The 19,344-nt window shown below is 35.5% G+C and overlaps 1 pseudogene; it reads right to left on the bottom strand.

Moving 5' to 3' along the window:
• Positions 1-11,643: 11,643 nt before the first annotated feature.
• The window catches only part of LOC149232287 (magnesium-chelatase subunit ChlH, chloroplastic-like), a 39,249-nt pseudogene continuing 31,548 nt past the window's right edge, over positions 11,644-19,344 (bottom strand).

Raw genomic sequence — 19,344 nt, 5'->3', positions numbered from 1 at the left:
ATCATGAAGTATTTCAGTTGTGAGGGAAGGTTTTCCCGCCTCTATGCCTATCACATCAGGTTGCTCATGCACTTCACCAGGGTGCGGATGATGAGCCTCCCATTTTTCATTTGCAACAACATTGAGAAGATGAAAAACTTCATGCAGCGCAAGACCCCTCAACAACAGCTAAACAGTGTCTATCATTTTTCTCTCATCCGGATTTTGGTGGACCATCAGTTGGGATTGCAGGGTATTGCTTGGGAGGACTTCATCTCCCGTGATTTCTTCAGTGCTCCACCAGTGGTATCAGAGGCAGAGCATGAGGTGGGGGGTCCTTCACATCAGTTTGAGCACCATGAGACTGCCACCATGCCAATATACATCACCTATCAGAAAGGCAGTAGACCCTTATTTGCAGCAGCAAAGCGAGTGTTATCTCCACCCGGGGTGGAAGGGGCCTCGCTTTCGACATCAGAATCACAGGAGTAGGGTAAGGGCAAGAAGCCAGTACAGGAGGAAGGGCCATCAGGTGAGCGAGAGACCGAGTTTGTTCTCCTCCAGGATGATGAGACAGATGCAGAACCAACAAATCCTAAGCTTGGGGAGATCATTCAGGAGCAGCAATCAGTGATTGAGAACTTATCCCTAGACTTGGAAAGGGCCAAGTGGAATGTGCAGTATGTGGAGCAGAAGAACAATCAAGTTGAGGATCGGCTAGCTGAGATAGAGTTGCAAATGATCAAGGAAAACCGGCAACACATCCTGGCAGCACAAGGCAGACCTATGGAGCAAAGAGACAAGGACCGAGAGTGTGTGTTAGAGAAAGTAAACGTTCACTTGGAGTAGTGTTTGGATAAGGCTAATAGGGAGAAAGACATGCTGAGGCACATGACTCACCACTACATGACCCGAAACATGAGATCCAAAGCAAGAATCAGGAGCCTAAAGGCAAGATTGAGGAAAGCGACAAAAGAGGCAAAGGAGGCAAAGGAGGCAAAGGAGAAAGATCGGCTTTGAATATTGGTGGAGGCTTCCTTGCCATAGCATAGCACTTCATAGAGAACTTCCAGCCCAAATTTCAAAAAATTTGGGCAAATTTTGGTCACATGGTGATTTTTTGGACAAAAAACAGGAAATTCCTCCCAGTGGCGCGACGCTAAAATTCTAGGGCTCCAATCGAGGAAAGGCTTGCATATTTGGATTCAGCATCGAAAATTACGACTACTGGTGTCCAGGCAAGAAATTTTGACAAGATCTGGGTCTCCTAAAGGTCAAAAAACACCCAAAAATGACCTCTCTGCCACTTTTTTGACACACAGAAAGCAGTTTTGGGAGAACATAGATTTGGAGGGGCAAATGAGCACCAAATTTGGAAATTCTAGTGGGGTTAGAAAGTAGACAGGATATTATTTCCAACAAGCCCACTTGGGCACATTTTGGACACCTGCTTGTGCCCCAAAAGAGGCTCCAAAGTGTCGAGATGCATAGAGAATTTGGCGCGGCGCACAGAGGAAAAAACTGCCAATTTGTTCCCGTTTCACGAAATTTCAGGTCGCGACTTCTCCAAGTGGGCCCAGTCATCTAGACTTTGGTTTTTTCGCACCAAAGGCGGCATTTAAAGAGTTTTTTCTCCAGATGGCCTTCTATCCAAGTGGCGAAGGAAGGCAAATGGTCACCCCAATGCCAAATGTCATGTTTGCAGTGCTGCACCTGTAGCTGATGGTTGGCTCTCCATCTCCATTTCGCAATGATTCGAGTAACTCCCCAAACCTTGGGCGTTCTATCTCTTCCTCACACATTCTATATATTGTATGCAAGTTATTTGCAAAGGGTTGGCTGGTAACTTCTGGGAGACTATGGGAAAGAAACTCTGTTTCTGCACTGTGTATTTTTGACAGAGAATTAATGAAAGGCAGCGGCTCTGTTTCATGAGATTCTTGTGGTTGTGAGTGTAGAAAATGTGTTCTTATGTTCCTTATGTATCTTGTTATGTTTCATAATTCAATTCACATTTCATTTCAATGAAATTTTCTAAGTGAGATTAGGTATAATTCAATGTATATTGCTGTGCCTGTGGGAAAATTTCATGTACAGTGTTATTCTTCTGTTGAAAAGGATACATGCGACTATGCCCTTTTCACTTTCTTCAGCAATCTTTCCATTCCGTGTTACCTTAAACCGAAATTGCTGCACTTTTCACCTACCTTGCCTCACGGAATAATCTATGCTTTCATATTCAATTCTCTATTCTTTGCTGAGCGCTGGTCCCATAACATCCCAGAGGCTCGGTAATTTCATAAAATTGTTTCTAGAATCCCTATTCACTTACTAGCCTAAGGTAAATATTTCATTGTAAGTCATCTCAGACCGTTTTTTGCTTACCTATTCACTGAGCGTGACTCAGAGAGAGCCCTCTCCTGTTCGGGTAGGGCTAGCTACCAGACTGAGTGTGGTTTGTGGTTACCCTAATTTTTTCCTTCCTTCAGTCTAAGGCAGATTTAGGTGCTAACAGAGGCAACACAATCTTGTCTTTACTGAAACCCACAACTTGGCTCAGGGGTTACTAGGCCAGTGACTTTACTGTGATACACAGTTCAGTTCAAGGACCACTAGGCCATGTACTCTATCATTTAGAGATCTTCCTCACTCAGCCCTAAATCCATCTGACAATCCAACTCAACCAAAACATGAGAACCCCATCACACCATGGCTATCCAGAAATGGCAAGGATATGCTGAAAACACTATCACACCTAGAAAAAGCCATGCCATAACAGCAAAATAACGACATGCAATACCATGCATGCCAAATATAACAAGGAAAGTACACATGTAAATTGATACCTGTAAGGAATCCCACTGTAGTTGCTAGATCTTTCTCTTCCTTGCTTGCTCCTTCCTTTCTCTTGCCTTCTTTTCCTTCCTTGATCCAGTCCCCAAAATTCTCCAAGAAAAATCTAATTTTCTACGAGTGAGAGAGAAAGAGAGAGAGAATATTGAGAGAGCTCCAAAACTGAACTGAAAAAAAGGTTACAAATTGATCCTTTGAAGCCTTTTTATCAATTAGGCCTCTATTTTCTTCATTTTCCATTAGTTTCCTTCATTTTCCTCCTCACATGCAACCTCTGACCTTTCACCTTCCTTTTCTCCTAGTTTCCATAATTTTCATAAATAAATGGGCCAAAAATGTCATTTTTCCTTTCCAATGCCTTAGCCATTGCCTTTGCCAATTTCCTTAGCCATAATAAATCAAATTAACACCCACTAGGATGTCTTTCCCAACATTCAGCTTGGAATAAGTGTCCCATCAACTGTGGTTATTGGTTCTCCTCTATTAACTTTTATTGCATCGAATTTTCACCAGGGATGTTACAAAAACCTCCCCCTTGGGGGACACCATCCTCGCTGCTCAACCACACTTATACCTTAGCAAAACCGTTGAAAAGAAAGCATACTTCCCATGGAGCTTTATAACATAGCTCAATGCACTATCTACAATGATCACCCTGCTGAGAAGAAAAGCAACATGAAAAATAACAAATATAAATGACATGAAACCCATACCGCTCATTGGAGCTTTATAAGATATCTCATGGGGGTATTTACATCCATATGCATATGTACATATATCAAAACATCACACAAAAACATATGTCAAAACTAATACCAAAACACCATACCAAAACTGATTTTCCTCAATCGACAATCAAGGAAGGATACATAGCCTACATCTTATCCACCATATCCCATGCAGCTTAATTGAGCCCAAAGTGCTTCTATTGCACTTTAACCTACTCGATTCCTCGGTTCCAGAGCATGAGCACCTTTTTCTGCAATATATAATGAGGCTTCAGCTGGAATTCTACATCTGCTTCCACCTGCAATACAAACCAACCAATCACGTGATCAACATATTTAACATACTTCTTAAGCAATTACACATGGAAAACATCATGGAGTTTCACTGTCAGAGGCAGTGCAAGTCGATAGGCTACTAGCCCAATCCTCACAATAATACTAAAGGTTCCATAAAATTGTGGTTCCATATTGGCATGTGATTCAATCCTCAAGGAGCTCTTCTTTGATTTGATGCGCAAGTAGACCTGTTCCCCAACCTGGAACTCCTTGAACAACCTTTTGCGATCTGCATAGATCTTCTTCCTATCCTATGCTACTTTTAAATTCTTCTTTATAACTTTCATTTCTTGTTCCATGCCATCCAACGTGTTCAATCAAATCAACACCCTATTTATTGGATCACTCCAACTGATGGGAGTATTGCAACTTTTCCCATATAATTACTCAAATGAACTCATCTTCAAAGATTCATGATACCCATTGTTATAACTAAACTCTACCACTGGAAGATACTCTTACCACTTTTCCTACTGATGTATCATGTACATCCTCAACATGTCCTCCAATATCTTGTTGACCCTCTCAGACTGTCCATCTGTCTGTAGATGATAAGTTGTACTGAAGGCCAATTTTTTTCCCCAACCTACAAACAACTCCTTCCAAAACTTGGAAGTGAACTTTGCATCCTTGTGGAACTCCATGTAATATCACCACGTCTCTAATGAATACCTACATTGCCAACTGAGAATGTAGACATCACTGGAATGAAGCTCACTACTTTTGTCAACCTGTCCACAACAACCATGATGGAATCATGATGTCTCATTTCCTTCGAAAAATGTATGATGAAGTCCATGGAAATTAGCTCCCATTTCCTTTCTGGATCACAATCGGATGTAGTAGTCCACCTCGATGCTTACACTCTTCCTTCACATACTAACAATCGAAACACCTAGTCACAAACTCTACTACATCCTTCTTCAGATTCAGCCAATAACAAAATTTCTTCACCACGGTCAATGTCTTCTGATAGCCCGGGTGACCTAAATATCGTTTCACGTGAAACACCCAGAATATCACCTTCTAGAGCTCAATATTTTCTGGCACATATATCTTGTCCCTAAATCTAACTAATCCATATGACGTAAGACAATATTCCACATCCTTTGCACCTGCACCTATACCTGTACCTCTACATGTACTTGTACCTACACATTTACTCTCTTGCAACATGTGCACAATATCCATATACTTGACATCCTATTGACCTGTCTAGAAGATCCTATCCTGTAAGTCTATCCCATAGGAGCTCATAACTACAAAGTGATTTATTTGTACCCACCTGCTAAGAGCATCTTCCACCCTGTTCTCCTTTCCCTTGATGTACCTATTCTCGAAGTAAAAATTAGTGATAGTGGCCAACCATCTAGCCTGTAAGAAATTAATATTTGGTTGGTCAAATAAATACCTCAACCCAATGTGATCACTCATGAAGACAAACCTCCTGGCAAGAAGATAGTGCCTCGACACCTTCAATGCATGTATGATATTTACTAGATGAAGATCATGTGTCAGGTAGTTCTTCTTGTGCTCGTTTAGTTCTAGTGACTCATATCATACCACTTTTTCATCGTGCATAAGGACTCCACCAAGTCTTATCTTGCAAGCATCTATGCATACTACAAACTCTTTATCCGAATCTACAATCTTTAACACTGGAGCATGTGTCAAACTGCTCAAAACTAGGCTCACACTCCTCTATCCATTCAAAATTCTTACCTTTCCTCTACAATGATGTAATAGGGTAATAAATCTATGAGAAGTTCGTGATGAAGCTCCTATAATAACCTGCCAACCCCATGAAATATCTCACCTCATCCAGATTCCTCGGGGCTACCCACTCAATGAGGACCTTACCTTTTCTGGATCCACTGTTATTCCTTCCTTGGAAACAACATGTCCCAAGTAGTGTATGTCAGTTGGGAATAAACTATACTTGCTAATTTTGGCATACAAACAATGCTCTCTCAACAAGCTCAACACTGATGCTAAATGCTCAGCATGCTCTTCCTCATTTCTAGAATATACCAATATGTCATCAATGAACACATTAACAAACATATCTAAATACAGGCACAACACACTATTCATCATGACCATAAATGTAGGTAGAGCATTAGTCAATTAGAATGAACTATAAAAAACTCATAATTACCATACCTGGTCCAGAAATTTGTGTTGTAAATTTCCTCCTCTTTAATGCATACCTAGTGGTGTTATAATCTCAAATAAATCTCTGAGAACATTGTTGCTTGTTGAGCCTCAAAATTTCTTCTTTTTGACACCCTTTTTCACTCTATCTATCTCTTTTTGACCTTCATAATCACACATTGGGAATCCAGTTACAGAGATTATGACATGGAAGTTATGCAATTGTATTGTATTTCATAAATGGATAATGTTCTTTATTATTTAGTTTAATATTTACTTCGACTACTTAATTATGATGATTCTACAACTAATACATGATTCTGTAGCCAAGTATGTTGTTTGACATGTTCCAAGGTGCCAGCTGGGAAGCGAAATATATGGATAGGTGGCAATTGATGCATTCAACAATTTCCTTCTATTCTCATGAACCAGATCGATGGAAACAGGTCCTAGCAATATGGTCAAAGCCAAAGTCAACCTCCATAATCAGCAACAAGTGAGCGAGAACGAGATACGTGCCTCATGATTTTCTTTGATAATAGACAATCATGAGCAAATTATGAAATATTATCCTTTCAAGTTGAATTTGGTTTGTGTTGATAGGGATTAGGCGTATAGCTCTAAAAAATTAATTTCCACGAGCTCTATAAATATGCCTCTCGGCGGAAATGAAAATAGTGATAGTGAACGTGATAGTGAGACTTAAGCTTTGTTATTTGATACTCTGTTTTTAAAAATAATCACTTCATTTTCTCAATGCATGGTTAAATTTCTTGATCAATAACATAGTGGTTGTCCGCTTCTCGTGGCCCCCTCGAGATAGTAAGGATTCTTGTTTTGTTTTAACAATTAGCTATTAGCCTTGTATTCTAATAGATTTCTGTTTATTCAATCGAGTATTTATATTTTCAATCTTCTTTCAAAGTTAAGTTAAAATCATTTTTCTAATCATTCTTACTGTTCAAATTTTGATTGCACATGGATAAAGTTTAGCAGTGGTGATCTAGTTTCACATAGAATTTCATCTTAGAAAATAGATTTATTTACAGAATTAGTTGATAAATTCAACCATATGTGATCTTTAATTCAAGTAAGTGTGAGTGCCTTTTAAGCAAAAGTTTGTTCCATTTCATTTTTCATGAAAGTGTGATTTTTATTCATGCAGATGTGTGATTTTATTTAAACATGATATTTCTTAAGTGAGAGCACTTTTTGTTTATGAAATAGAGTGTGAATTTCATTTAAGTGTTGGATTGATTTTCATTTATGTAAAAGTGTGAGATTGATTTAGATTTATACAAGTGTGAGATTTCTATTTTAATGTATGTGTGGAATATTATAAGTAGAAGTAATTTTGTTTGAAAGAAGAGAGTGTGATCATCATTGTAGAGATAACCTTATTTTCTTGGAATAACACATTTGTTGTTGTGCATTTAAATAAATTAATTTAATTTAGAATTTATATTTCGATAATTCAATTTAATTTAGAATTTGTGTCAATAACCAAAGACATATAGCACATACAATTCACTTACACTTCATTAGTTTACTAGCCTTGGTTGGTAATTCATGTAATTAATTTAAGATCAATTAAATCACTAAAATTTGTGGCACTGTTGTCGGAGAAGTTTATATAGGATTCTTTTCTTTTTAATTAAAAAAACCAAAAATGATATGCATAGGGAAAGAGATTCTAGAGGGATATTTGTAGGTAGAGATAAAATCTTAATTCCAACATCATCACTCACCCCACAATGACCTCGTAGTGCCCCACCACCCACTCAAACTCATATTCCATCATTTGTAGGCAAACATAAACTTCCTGAGGTACTCAGATCTGAAATCCAACCTAAATATTCACCAACCTCATCAATTGAAGAAATAATAGAAGAAGATGATCCTACATCCCCAACAAAACGAGTAATTTTCCTATCTTCGACTGGAGATCAACTTCTAGGATAAGAACTAGAAATACCTAGTGAATAAGAGGAGGACAAAACTTATTTTAACTTACCATTGATAGAAGAACTAGAGGAACTAGAATATGAATTAGAAAACCCAATTTTGGAACCCTATATTAGTTCTGAAGAATCTACAATGGTTGGAGAAGGGGAAGGAGAGGTACGTAATATCAATGGCGAATAACATAGGATTGGAAGAGGAAGAGGAGGAAATAGCACTAGTACAAAATGGCTAATTAGTTACCAAAAAATGACTAAAATTTTCATATAAACAACCATTTTTCAGTCAGTGACCAATAGTGGCTAATTTATAGTATCTTATAACGTGACCAACTTTTAGTCGTATTTAAATTAGTCATTAATTGGTTGTCTTAGTTTTATCATCTAGTAGTATATTTAGTCATTAATTTTGTCAATATTTTAGTCATTGATTTAGTCATTAATTATCACAATTAATGACCAAATACAGAACAAGATATACTACTACACGATCACCCAAGAAAACCAATTAATGACCAAAGAAATATGACCAAAATGTTGCTCGTGTTATAAGATATTGTAAATTAGCTACCAATAGTCATAATTATCCAAAATTTAGTCATTGTTTGAGACCAGTTAATGACCAAAGAAATATAACTAAATTTTGGTTGTGTTATAAGATACTGTAAATTAGCTACCAATAGTCATATATATGCAAAATTTAGTCATCATTTGTAATCACAAATTTATCATTTACAGTAGTCATTTATCTTTTTTTAGTAGTTTCACATTCATTACATAGATGATTTATTTAGTAGTTTATATTCATTTCATTTACTTTCATTAATAATCATTATAAATGACTAATATAGTCAATGTATATTCATTTTATTTGTTTTCATCATTAATCAATATAAACTACTAATTTAGTAGTTTTATATTGATTTTATATGTTCATTATTAATCAACATAAATTAATTAGTATTATTTTGTGACTAAATTTAAAAAATAATGTCATACAATGTGCATGTTCATATAATATAAAAATGCAAAGTTGCATATGTTAATTACAATGCTAAATAATATCAAGTAAAACTATAAATAAATTCAACCACATAAATTATATTATATGAAACATCAAGTGTTACAATATGAGTTTCAAACTTAATATTGGCTGGACTTGAATTTACACATGAAATATTGTTTCATCACTTAAAAACATTATCGTTGTGTTTCCAAGGCATTGCAGGTGAATTCACCAACTCTAAAGGCTTGACCATCAGTATTTATGTGTGTGTCTCATGTGGGATACTAGCTTCAAGGATATCACTAAACTAGATCTATTCTTTCTCTCTTTTCGCATTTGTCACTCTAGTGTTATTATTCTCCTCGTTCTTCAATTCCTGCTTGAGTATCATGTACAAGAAGGCTAATACTCTTGCTTTATGCCATATTACATAGCTCCAATAATTTCAATCAAACACAATAAAGATCAACAAATCACATGTCTCAATCGCATTTATTATTACCAACTCTTACAAGGGAAAATACCATATTAAATATATAATACTTTTGAAGTCAAATAGTGATTGTGACTAACATTATAGCATCTAATTACCAAAATTTACCAACTCTTACAAGGAAAAATGTCCATATTAAATAATTAATAGTTTTGAAGTCAAATACAGAATGTGACTAACCTGATACCATCCAATTACAAAAAAATTTGGATAGCTTGGATGAAAGACACATGAATGGAATTTATTTCCACTACAACTCATTTCATGTACACTTTGTATTCTTTTCCAAAATGAAAATAGCATACCGTAACAAAATTCTCAATTACAACTGTAAAATATTCTCCACTTGTATCCCAGCAAACTCAGTGCACAGGCTTTGTATGCCTATGAAATAATAAATATAATAAAGATACTAATCATTTCCAAGATTTTCTTTATCTAAATCTAATAATTGTTTACATCCATTGAAGATATTTCTAAAATATATTTAACAAGTTAGAAGATATCGACATCACATGTGGAAACTGTATAAGATAGCTTAAGTAAACCGATACTAAGAGAATCAACAAAATCATAATCTTCATCCAATCTACTTATAAGTTTAGTGCTTATAACAAAAGGTTGAATGTGAATGCAAGATAACACACCATAACTGTAAAGAACACAAATTGTACTTGGTCTCAACATAAAAAATTGATACAACATCTTTTGCAGTTGATGGAAGAACTCTGCCAACTCCTATTTGAAATCACACTTGACTCATACCACCTTGTGAAGTAAGCATAATAAAGAATAAGTCTTTTAGATTTAATGTGTACACCATCTCATCTAGCATAGTGCATTCATCGTGATTAATTACACAAAGCTAAAAAACATATACTTTATAAATTGTCAACCTTAAATGTTCTTGTGCAAATGCCTTGATTAACACTACAATAATGCATATTTTTTCCATCACAAGAGCAAAGAAGGTCATTCATTGGATGTAAATCAAGAGGCATAACAGTTCCTAAATGACCAATAATCATTCTCAATGAATAGCTTGGTTGTAACAAATAATAATATGTTAGAATTATTTGACTTGTCTAATACAAGATTTAGGAGCAACCACTCTTTGAGAGAGAATGTCCATTGAGTAAATTCTTGTATGAAATAAACTTATAACAGTCAAACTACACCCAAATCTTTTATCAAAAAGTCAAATAAAATAAAATTCAAATTCTTACATGTGCCAAGAAGGTGCCAAAGAAACCCAATCAATGAAAGAAGCAACAAGTGCTAGACAAATATCATCTAGAAACTAGTGTACTTAGAATTTATTTAAACCAAGGTTAGTATTTTTGAAATGGTAAATCAAGCAAGAAATGTATTTTCATATTGAATGGAATATTTTTCTTGAAGTTTATAACAAAAACAATGCTATGATTCGAAGGAAAACAAAATTATAAGCTCATTATGTGAAAAAAAAACAAGAGAAAGAGACAAATCCAAGCATCATTTTGTGAGAGGATGAATTGTTCGTCTTCAAATTCTAAGAGGATAATGGTATTAGAAATCCACAACAATATATTAAATATTCCACGAAGATCTCAAGAAAAAATATCATGCAAGGCCTTGATCATTAGAAAGATGCACCAATATATCAAATGTGCTGCTAAGATCTGAAGAAAACCTATCTTGCAAGTCCCTTAATGGGAATTATTTGATAGCGGATAACTGAACAATATTTTAATGTTTAAAGGTAAGAAATTACATGACATCCAATTACCAAAAGTTTTGGATAGCTTGGATGAAAGAAACATTAATGGAATTTATTTCCACTGCATCTTAGTTCATGCACATGCTCTCTATCTTTTTGCACTTTTTTCTCTACTGTTATTGTTCTCCTCTTTCTTTAATTCCTTCTTTTTACTATCAATATTGAGTTCCTCTTCTGAAAATGAAAGAAGATACAATGTAGAGTATAAGGCATGAAAAAATATGAACACTAGAATATAAAATAAAGTAGACTATAAAGGAATTATATGACATATACATCAACATCAGCAATGCCAATGTCATTTTTCCCTAGAAGAAGAAAGAAACTCGAACAAGTTTTCTTCAGTTGGGCGATAATTTACTCTAATTCACAATTTAATTGTTTAATTTATGAAATTCCAGAATTCATTCAACTACCACTTGGGCACTCTGCATTGTTGCCATTGTTGGGATTGCTTGTGGATCTGGTGCATGGATGTTTTTGTCAGTTGCAAGGACCTTGGGATTTCCTATTGGAACAAATCTAGGTATAGGTAATACATAACATCCCTCTAAATCTTTCTTCAATCCCCCAAGTACATTATCAGTAACAAATACATTTGGACAGTCAAGAACAAATCCAAAGAGAGTGTGGAGCTTCTCTTGAGCAGTTGAGAAAAACCCTGTCTTTTCTAGATACTCAATCCAAGGTTCCTTTCTTCAAAATCCAAGAAACAAACCAATCATCTCTATGACATTGACCACTTGACCTCTCTTATTTTTTGTCTTATCAACAAATGAAGATATGCCCCCCTGGGATGATTATGTTATATACTCTAACAACTCTACATATTTAAGGATTCCATTTTCATTATTTCTGTAAATATCTTCTATATTTCGATATAATTCTGCCGCAAGAATCCCTAGCAAAGAATATATTTCATCCTCAGGTTTATTTAGGGTAGTTGTATTAACTAGAGTAGCTACAACTTCCATTGTAATAGGTGGTTTTCCAATAACATGCAAGCCACAAGGTAACAATCAAGATTCTATCTCCATGATCTTACTATATACTCTACCCACTACAAAATCCCTCTCTTTAGCTAGACGTTTTGTACCTTCCTCAGGAAAGGCAACATCTTTGTCAAGGTTGCATTGTTTAGTAGTACTGATGATATTGTTGACTATCTGTGTGCCTCTTCCACTGTCCTTTAGTGATTGGTATGAAGCTCTGAGTTCACTCAGTTGTTTTAAACCTTTGTATAAGCTAGCATTCTCTTCTGGAGGTGTTAGATGACTTATTGTATTGGCATAACTATGGTGTTTGGCTATAGTAGCTTCAGAAGGATTGATTATAACATAGTATTATATTTTGTGGATATTTCCTATAAAACTATATAGGTAACACACATCACTCATCTCCACTTGCTTTCCAGGAATAAATTCTAGGGATCCATGAGTTCTAAAATGCAAGACAACATTAGCCTTAAATATTTTATTCAAAAATGAGTAATAAGCAACAAATCCATTGTGTGGACTTTTTGATTTTGTGAAAAGAAGCCTCATTGAATTTACTTCGTATATGAAACTTGGTTGTACTATAATGAAAACATTTCCAAACTATTTTACATATGCAACTAGGTTCTCCCCATAAGAATTAAGGTTTCTTAGAGGCTTTCCCCAGTTTTCTTCCAAATCCTCAGCATAAGGTGTGAGTTGTTAGTACTCTCTCACATTCATTTTTTAAGTAATATTAAGATTTGGGGTGTTGAAATTGGCTTATTTTTCATGAATTATGTCTTCCATTAGTGGTTCAAAAGTATATGGAAAACCTTCTACATTGTAGCCATATTTCTTTAGTTCCTATAATACATTGAAAATTGAAGGGATTAATAGAGTGAGATAGGATGCAGTGCCAACATTAGCTTTGTCAAGTGGGAAGTGAAATACAGTTATGGATGTTTTCTTGTCCTATTGTATACCTATAAGTAATAATATATTTCATTAGTGAAGACTAGTGTTATAACTAACTTCAATTATCTCAATTAGGTTGTAACATGCAAAACAAATTGAAATGGAATTTTGACATGGTCACCTTTGTTATTTTGTTTAGCTGAGCCAACGTAATATCCCTTGTAAAAATTTGTTCAACACACTTATGAAGTGCTTGGTACTTTCCTACACATCAATATAAAGTAGTTAGAAACAAATTTTTATAGCCACTTCGAAGTAACCCTACAATGGCTCAAGAGAAACTTTGATCCTATATATTTGTATGGTACCATGGCCGTATTTTGGTACTCTAACATTGATGAAATGTTAATATGAGTTTGAGAACAATGTTACAAATCTTAGGCATATTAGATTTTTAACAGATTGTCTAATTGATAAACTTCTGAAACAGTGTTCAGAAACACAATGAAACCTACCTATTCTTGCATTACAGTCTGAGAAAACAATTGGCTCCAAACAACCATCAACCTCAAGAAGAGAAACCTGTGAATTGGATGCAATCCCAAAGCACTGATAATCTCAAAGAGGCTTTCCCCATTTTCTTCAAAATCCTTAACATAAGGTGTGAGTTGTTGGTACTCTCTCACATTCATTTTTAAGAAATATTAAGGTTGGATTTGTTGAAAATGGCTTCTTTGTCATTAATTATGTCTTCAATCAAAGCTATAGAAGTATCTAGCCAACCTTCTACATTATAGCCATTTTTCTTTAGTTCCTGTAATACATTGAAAATTGAAGAGAATACATTGAGGTAGGATGCAATGACAACATTGCCTTTTTCAAGTGGGAAGCTAAATATAGTTATGGTTATTTTATTTTCCTCCTGCAAACATGTAAGTAATAATATATTGCATTAGTGAAGACTGTCGTTATAACTAATTTCAATTATCCCTATCAAGTTGTAACATGCAAAAAAAAATTGAAATCGCATTTTGACATGATCACCTTTGTTATTTACTTTAGTTAAGCCAACTTAATAGCCCTTCTAAAAAGTTGTTCAACACGCTTATGAAGTGCATGGGACCTCCCTACACATAAATATAAAGTAGTTAGAAACAAATTTTTAAGGTCACTTAGAAAGAACCCTGCAATGGCTCGAGATAAACTTTGATCCTATATATTTTTATAGTACCATGGCCCTATTTTGGTATTCTGGCATCGATGTAATGATAATATGAATTTCACAACAAGGTTAATAATTTTAGACATATTAGATTGTTAATAGATTATATAATTGATAAAATTGTTGAAACAGTGTTAAAACAAATAATGAAACCTACCCATTCTTGCATCATGGCCTAAGAAAATAATTGGCTCCAAACCACTATCAAGCTCAGGAAGAGAATCTTGTAATGAAACTTTAATTAGATTCAATCCAAAAGTGTTGATAATCCACTCCTCTATAGTGTGGAACACTAGTGGAATGTCCACAATGTTGGGAACATCAAGCTTGGAAAAAGTTTTTATAGCATGAGGATGATCCTATCTAGCAGGTCCACTGACAAGTACAAACCCATTCAAGGAAACCACAACATCAACAACATATTTCTTTGTTATTAGATCATACAAGAAGCACTCCACAAGGGTGGAAAAATACAATCGACTTGAAAAATTTGGCACAACCTTCACACCTCTAGCTTCCAATTCAATCACAACAACCACATAGTGACCATCATCACCATTAATAATGTGGCTTCCTTTCAAGGTGACACCAATGACTAGTGCATTTGGATTTTTGAGTTTCTCAATGCATAATTTCTGGTCTCATACCAATTCAAATACTCTTTAACATCATCATACATGCAAGGAGTCAAAGGGTGCCATATTCCTATATCTAAATAGACAATTGGCTCAAAAAAATTAAATTTTGTTTAAAGGAGAGAACACACATACAACCCAACAATCATCTTAAATAATTTTCCAATATTTTCTAGGGATCCATTAAACCAAAAATGCAAACTCACGATATAGGCTCTAGCATCCTTAGCCTTGTCGCTTGAAAAATACCTGAGTTCTTTGGGTAGGGCCCTAATAAGATTAAGCATGTTTTCCTCAAAGCTCATTGACTTCTTATTTCTTTTAAACGTTTCAAAGAAATGGATTTTGGATTGGCCCAACTGAGACATACTAAAATAACCTAGTTTATTTAGTCTCATTATCTTTTGCATTGAAGGGAAAACAAAGACAACATAGAGTCTTTCTCTTTCAGTCTGCACTACAGCCTTTACCTTTTGAGGAAGTTCCTCGACAAATATCAAAGATCCAATGAATATATTGGCATCAGAGAGATCTTTATAGAACATGTTGTAGGTATTTTGGTCCCTTAGATCCTCTAGAAGGTACCCAACTATCTCAAATACAACATATTTTCTTTTCTGGTTAAGATTCTGGACTGTTGCACTTACAAAAGCCTGGTATTGAGCTTCAAGAACCACATAGACTATTTTCACATTGGTCGTACTCTGATTTCTTTCTGGACTAATTTGTTTCACCTCTGGTGTCCCTTGTGTGTATAAACTATTTCCAACAATTGCAGAGGTCACCTGATATGAATTTCAACCCAGATGAAAACTATTGAGAATTATGATATGAAATGGAAATATGAGAATTTAGTTTGGAGATTATGTTAGTATAAAGAGATAATTTCTCACTTAAGTCTTGAATTATTAGTTTTTCTAGGATTGATATAATTCATTGTGCAATGTTAGACCTCTTATTTACTTAAAAAATATTTGCAATCTATGTTATAACTTATAAGTAGATATAAACTCATATTAGTCCACAAGAATTCTACTTTGCAGAAAAATTGTAGCCACAAACCTGCATGAAATAGTTACTTTTTACAGTGCTTATAAAAGACATGCAATTTGTATAATTTGAGCACCCTAAAGTCCTAATGAAAACTAAATTCAGATTAGCCCAAGGAAAATGGTAGACAATTTTCATAAATCAAGCCATAGAGGATGGAAAAAAATTATCCTCTACACCCCTGAAGCCATCAACAAGAAATAAAAAAAAAAAAATCAATTATACTTCTCTATTCTATACCATAAAAACCAAAATGAACTAGGAAATTTCATGACTGAGTTGTTCGAAAATAGAAATGAGCTCCTAAAAACTCAACTTCCTAATTGCTAATTATATTTGTTTTCATTTTCAATTCTAAGAAGAGTTTCTTTAGTTCATGTAGGTCTTATAGGAGAATAAAAAATAAACACAAACATGAACATCACAAAAAGAGTTGCTCCCAAAATAATCTTGACAAACCCTCATGCAAACAAGGCCATTATGAAGATGTATTAGCACAAAGCCTCAATGTTCCAAGTTGTATCTTCCATTTTCTATTAGAAAAAGAAACATTTAATAAATAATGTATGAGAACTAGCTGGAAAATTACATCATAGAAGAATACATTTATCTTATGCTTATGCATACACGTGGGTAGGTAGCATGCCCCAATATGCCATGATCCTTAAGGTTCATAGGAAGTAAACCCCCTACTAACTTCATGATTGATTGGTTGCATCTTGGCCTTGCCTCTCCTTTGTAAGTCCAAAAAATAAAATAAGTCCATCTTTAACTAATTGTATTCCATAATATTATTTTTCGTATGTTATCTTCCATTTTGGAATTGTTTATAAAAGTATGTCATTAACACCCCTTCCAATGTATCTAACCAAATGTATCAGAGCCAATTTTTTTTATCTTCGGCTTTGGCCACACTCCTTTATCAAACCTTGTTTGATTCAACTTTTTGGCCAATACTTATCTTGTCATACTTTTTCTAATTTTCAAGGTCATTGACCATAATACGATTTTGGCTATCTTCAATTTAAAAATTAGACTCTCATAATTGAAAAAACAAAGAGGAAGGGGGATCATTCCGTTGCAAATCTAAGAAAATCATAAAATGGAGAGAAATTGATAATAATCTGAGCAAAAATAATGTTATAGATTTTCTATCAATGAAGTGGGCCACCATTGTCCTTGCAGGTGATGCAATAAATGGTGTGTCACTACTAACCACAATTATTATAGATAAAAATAGAAAAAGTTCTTTTTGGGTCCAAATTTTAAATAGTAGAAAAATCTCCATGTTGATTGAAGAAATAAGTTGTTGCCAATAAGAGTTCTCATGGGAAGAGGGAAAAGTCATAACATTATTCATTACATCGTAATAGAGTACACTTGTGATCCAGGTGGATATTGGTGGCCACCCACCAATTCCACTTGGACCCACACCATTGTTTCTTTCAGTTTTTCAATTTCCTTTATTGTAGCACAATTTACTATTTTTAGCAGTTTTTCAAGTCATAAACTTCCGAAGCTGTTTTGAGGCCATAAATGAAGTTTTTCGGGAAAACCTGAACCAACATGGGTCACACACTATTGTTTCTCACTCAAAAGTTGTAGTCCTCAGATAGATATTTCTAACGAGGCATTGTGCACGTCAAACGAAGATCGTATGCCAAAGTTACAACCATGGGAAGTTGATGTACCAATATACCCAAAGAAGACCCACAGTTTGGCATTTCATCTCCTAGGGTTAGATTTTTGGATGTTTAGCATTTTCCATTGTTTCTCAACAATAAATATGCCTTCTAGCCACATTGTAACATAGTTCAAAGGCATGTCGATGCCACATCTCTTCTCAGAGATAAGCTACCATCGTTGAGCTAGTATTATTTCCATTATGTTTGTAAGCGTATTTCAGAATTTGATAGTAATGAAATGAAGTGTTATTTCTACTGAATCTTTGTATTTATGGTTATATCTATAATTTTTTCCATTCATGTTTAAATTTGGATCAATGGTGTCAGAGCGATGTGCTCCTGCTCTGTTTTTCTTTGCATGTCCCCAACAAGGTCGACATATAAGGAGTTAGGGCTTGAACTGGTCGAACCTTTGCAAGAATAGCCTCGCAAATCCTGACGGCCTCCCATGGCGGATTAAAATAAAGACGAGGGGGTAGGAGATCCTATCAAAATCTTGCTTGAAGAAGCACTCCAGTGACAAAGGAATGCGATGATGGAAAACTTTTCCCAGATCCCTCAACAGCTACCCAGGGGCGACACATCTACTTCCAGAAACTACTCTGGATGCGCCACACCCTTTAAGATACAAGTTAAATTTGGCATTCCCATATTTGAGGGTCAGATAGATGTAGACACTGTAGATAAATGGTTAAATCTACTAGAAGGATATTTTTCCATTCATGATTTTTCCAGTCGGGAAAAGATCACTTTTGCACTTCTCAAAATAGCCCCCCACGTCATGGACTGGTGGGAAACCTACTGTGAGCAGAAGGATGAAAGTATGAACTCATTGTTTTCAGTCACACCCACTTGGAACTCATTCTGGGATGACATCAAGAAGAAGTACTACCCTTTCGGGAGCTATGAGGATAAATACATAAAGTGGAAAATGTTGTGATAGGGAAGGGACCAAGGTGTGTCATAGTTTACCAATGTTTTTCGTACCCTTCACACCAAGTTGGGTATCAAGGATTCTGAGAAGCATTTGGTTCTCAAGTACCACGACTGCCTGCACAGGTACATCCAGGACAAGATGGAATTCATGAACATCTCCTCACTCGGCACGACATACTGATATGCCATCAAGATCGAGCAAAAGTTTAAACAGAAGAAGCAAGACTTTGGATTTGTGAATCTGAAGCAAGGGAAAGGTGCCCCCAAACCATAGAACAAAGGAAAAATCCAAGGCGGGGTAGCCCAGGACAACCTGCCAAAGCCACAAGCAAAGAATAACATCACAAAGCCGAGGAAGGACATGGGAGAGTGGTGTGAATTCCATAAGAGCTCCACTCACAACACAAGTGAGTGTCGGGCCAAGCAGTCATTGGTGGCCAAGCTAAAGGCTTCGAAATTAGATGCATGTTTTGACTCTGAGTCAGAACCTAACAAGGGGAATGATAAAGGGAAGCATATTATCGATTTGAAGCCTAATGCCACCATTGCCACCACGAAGATCCCGAAGGAGGAACCCGAAGATACAGAGGAGGAGGATTGACTCTTCCACTCCTAGATGTGGGTAAAGGATTCCCCACTATAGTTCATTGTCGAT

The sequence above is a fragment of the Pinus tabuliformis genome, chromosome J, assembly GCF_031772625.1.
Source record: "Pinus tabuliformis cultivar Carrire ecotype Pingquan chromosome J, CPIR1, whole genome shotgun sequence".
Lineage (NCBI taxonomy): Eukaryota > Viridiplantae > Streptophyta > Pinopsida > Pinales > Pinaceae > Pinus > Pinus tabuliformis.
Note: the sequence above shows the minus strand (reverse complement) of the source record. Positions and strands in the feature narration are given on the sequence as shown.